Below are 4,516 nucleotides of genomic sequence, written 5' to 3'. Positions count from 1 at the left end.
GAAACCACCCGCTGAGAAGGTCCTCAGCGAGAGGAAGTGGTGGAGAACCATGAAACTTGCTAAGATCCACCTCAGCTCCAGAGACGGGCTGAGCTGGAGCTGTGGCACCAGGTATCGCCCAGAAGAGCCTCCAACAAACAAGCTCTTCTCTTGGGAGGAGAGGGCTTTGAATCTCAGCTCAGTGTGCTTGTCTCTAGTAGGTGGCAGCTGCACCTTTTCCTGAGCTCCTTGGTGATGCCCTGAGGGGAATTGATGCTCCTGCAATGTTTTCTGGCAGCATTGAGCTTGCAGTGGGGCAATCAAACACACTGTGGGGGTGGCTCTCTTTCCTTCTCTCATCTGGAGAACAAGTGACACCAGCTGCCAATCATTGTTGGAGAAATGTGCAGTCAGGGGAACGATGCGTCCAGACTATAGCCACCCTTCCAGCATCCAGCAGTGTCTAAAACCTTTGATTTGGTTTCACCAGAGAGTGTAGGGATTGCAGGGTCGCTGCAGCATCGCCCACAAGCTATCAGGAGTGGGTCGCTTTGTCCCAACTCCTGACAAGAGTTGAGTGCTATTGAGAAATGTGGTCTCACAAACTTGGAAGGTATTTTGACCCACACACACTTTACATACGGTGTAGATCTTGTCCAACCGCCCTGAAAGAACCCAAAATAGGAACATACGGCAGATAAGCCGGTGCAGGACCAGAGGTTTGTTGCTTGTAAGCTGTGTTTTGCTCTGGTACATGTTGATTTTTATTTGTCTTCTCTCAAAATAATTGTTATTTTAGCCTATGGGGCTGCAGGTTATCAGAGACCAGCTGTGATTCTGTGGCCTCAGCTCTGAAGTCCAACCTCTCCCATCTGAGGGTTCTGAACCTGAGCGTCAACAAGTTGCAGGATTCAGGAGTGGAGCGGCTCTGTTCTGGACTGGAGAGTCCAAACTGTAAACTGGAGAGGCTCAGGTCAGTCTTCATTTTTCTACCTATATACCAGCTGCTAAGATGGTGAAGTGAGGCTGTTCTCAACACTGCTGTGATGCACCACATTAAAAAAATTCCTTGTAATATCGTGAATTCTGGTCTGACCCAACTAAGAACTAACGTAGGTTTAGTACTGACGCAGATAACATGCAGACCTGCACCGTATAACCTCATCCTGCATTTTTCAGATTAAACTACTGCAGTTTATCAGAGATCAGCTGTGGCTCTCTGGCCTCGGCGCTGAGGTCCAATCCCTCCCATCTCAGAGAACTGGACCTGAGTCGGAACCAGCTGAAGGATCCGGGAGTGAAGCTGCTCTGTGGTTTTCTCCAGGATCCAAACTGCCGACTGGAAACTCTGAGGTAAACACCATTCTCAAAAATGTCCATTATTCCATCCGAGGGTCCTCACACTTTCTGAGTGTGTGTGTTGTGCCCAGTTCCTTCAGGAGGGAGGGCCACACGGGGACCACTTATTCATGATAAACTGATTTAAGGACAATGAAAAAGCCCACAGATGGTAACCAAAATTAGACAAAACTAGGTGAGGGTGCCTGGTAGACACCAGCCAACGAGGAGGGAGATGGTGAGGGAGACAGGAAGTCATCTAAGACAGGTTGTGCCTTTAAAGATGAGCCACAGGTGAGATGGATCTCCATGATGAGATGGGAGGGAAAGAGGTGGGAGAACCTGGGAAGAGTGAGGGCCAGAACAATATATATTCTCCTCTGGAACAGTGCAAACCTGAGAGGTTGGAATTGTGGTAATTACATATTACTATCATTTTTTAACCTGTAACTAAATTAAATATTTACAGATCATGCCTTTGATTAACCTTTCAGATTAATACTGGTTTCACTTATAACCTTATAAAACTTTCCCTTCTTTATTTAGATTAAGGAGCTGCAGGTTATCAGAGATCAGCTGTGGCTCTCTGGCCTCGGCGCTGAGGTCCAATCCCTCCCATCTCAGAGAACTGGACCTGAGTGAGAACCGGCTGCAGTATTCAGGAGAGAAGCTGCTGTCTGATCTCCTAGAGAATCCAGACTATGGGCTGGAGACATTGAGACGGTAGCTGATTGTAGCCAGTCAACTCCCGCTCATCTGCTGCATCACTCACTGACCACTGGTGAAGAGCATCTGTGGAAACATCTGCCGTCTACTCCCTCCATAGATGAAGAATTCCGTTTTTAAAAAGCGCTGGTGGACTTTCAGGAGATCAGTCGATGGTCGACAAAGCAGAAGCAGCTTCGCCTTGAAGTTAAATTAGTTCCTGGTATCACACAATGCATCTTTATAAAGTTCTAAATGGCTCCTCGGCCACTCTTATAAGCATGAAAACATTCTCTTAATTGTCTCTTCAAATGTCTGTATTATACGTTACTATTTTACATCATGCCTTCACAATCTTTAGGGTTTAGTATTTACTGTCTCTGTGACATGGAGCATTGGAATATTTCAGCTGCAGCCAGCAAAAACCCATCAGAATGACGGCTATCGTTGGGAACCGCAGCTCATTTGACTTTAGTCAATCTGTTCAATGTTATAGGATTTATTGCAATCTAATAAAAACTATGAATAAATGTGGGAAATAGGAAATAAAAAGAAGCAAAATGACCAAATAAAACTCCCATGAATACTGTAAATTTAAAGATGTCAAGAATGGAATATCAGCTTAATTTAATCAAACATAAAGTGAAAAGGCCTCCTTTAAGTTTACTGCAAAAATAAACACTAAATCAAGAGCGACACGCGCCAAAAACGTCTCATTAGGGTTAGGGTTAGCATTAGGGTTAGCATTAGGGTTAGGGTTGGAGTTAGGGTTAGCATTAGGGTTAGGGTTAGCATTAGGGTTAGGGTTGGAGTTAGGGTTAGCATTAGGGTTAGGGTTAGCATTAGGGTTAGGGTTGGAGTTAGAGTTAGGGTTAGGGTTAGGGTTAGGGTTGGGGTTAGGGTTAGGGTTAGTGCTGTCCAAACCAGTATCTTAGGGTTAGGGTTAGAGGGTTAGGGGTTAGAGGGTTAGGGTTAGGGGGGTTAGGTTAGAGGGTTAGGGTTAGGGTTAGTTCGGGTTAGGGGTTAGGGTTAGGGTTAGAGGGTTGGTTAGGGTTAGGGGTTGGAGGGTTAGGGTTAGGGTTAGAGGGTTAGGGTTAGTTAGGGTTAGGGTTAGGGTTAGGGTTAGGGTTAGAGGGTTAGGGTTAAAAGGTTAGGGTTAGGGTTAGGATTAGGATTAGGAGTAGGGTTAGGGGGGTTAGGGTTAGAGGGTTAGGGTTAGAGGGTTAGAGGGTTAGGGTTAGAGGGTTAGGGTTAGGGTTAGGTTAGGGTTAGGGTTTTAGGGGTAGGGGTTGGTTAGGGTTAGAGGGTTAGGGTTAGAGGGTTTAGGGTTAGGGTTAGGGTTAGGGTTAGGGTTAGAGGGTTAGGGTTAGGGTTAGGGTTAGGTTAGGGTTTAGGGTTAGGGGTTAGGGTTAGGTTAGGGTTAGAGGGTTAGGGTTAGGGTTAGAGGGTTAGGGTTAGGGGTAGGTTGGGTTAGGGTTAGGGGGTTAGGGGTTAGGGGTTAGGGTTAGGGTTAGGATTAGGGTTAGGGTTAGGGTTTAGGGTTAGGGTTAGGGTTAGGGGTTAGGATTAGGGTTAGGGTTAGAGGGTTAGGATGAGATAAAGTTAGTCTTGGTGTCGTAGGGTTAGGGTTAGGGTTAGGGGTTGGGTTTAGGGTTAGGGTTAGGGTTAGGTGTTAGGGTTAGGCTTTCCCCTGGGGCGAAGCCCCTGGAAAGCAGAGCACTGGCCATCCAAGGGGGTCCCAGGCAGAGACTCCCACCCAAAAGTTAAATGTCCACCACCGTAAGGTGGTGGGGTGTCCAAAAATTTAGGCTCTTATGGCCTTAGTTGCGATCAGCCTGGTGCCGCGACGTTTCGGCCAGTTTTGGCCTTCATCAGGCGGGCTGATCTTTTAAATATGGTGGCCCCTTGGCCGTCAACATAAAAATGGTCCCGTTGCTTTTTGCCCCTTCTCCCGTTTCCTAATCATTTAAATTTTGTGATGTTGCTCCCTCCGAATCTTTGGACCTTCTGAGGTCTCTAATTTCCGTTTCCCCTTTTATACTCCCCTCGCTTTTTGCTTTTCATGTTTTTTTATTTTCAATTTAAATGTCCCTTCCCTTCCCTTGTATTTTATCTTTTGTATTTGTTGTTTCCCCTGTTTCTAATTGAATTTGTGTTTCCCTGTAACATCTCCCCTGTTTTATTCCTTTTTATTTTTCCTTTTAATTTCCTTTTTCCCTCTTTTGAACTTAACCCTTTCTCTTCATCCTTCCCTTCCTCCCCTCTCCTTCTTCATGCCATCTTTTCCTTGGTTCTCCCCCTTTCCTTAACCTCATTTCTCCCTTTCCTCTCTTTTGCCTCCCGATACTTCAACCTTCTCCTTAGCCTCGTTAGGCCATGTGGCACTGCACTTGTCCCATTTTTCTTACCCTACCTCATTTGGGCTCTCCCGTATGCGGGCTGAGTTAAATTTGGGCTTAGTTTGAGGTGGGTTTGATTGATGGGGTACAAGGCC

The sequence above is a fragment of the Takifugu rubripes genome, unplaced genomic scaffold (genome assembly GCF_901000725.2).
Source record: "Takifugu rubripes unplaced genomic scaffold, fTakRub1.2, whole genome shotgun sequence".
Lineage (NCBI taxonomy): Eukaryota > Metazoa > Chordata > Actinopteri > Tetraodontiformes > Tetraodontidae > Takifugu > Takifugu rubripes.
The sequence above is the reverse complement of the archived record's forward strand: the minus strand, read 5'-3'. Positions refer to the sequence as shown.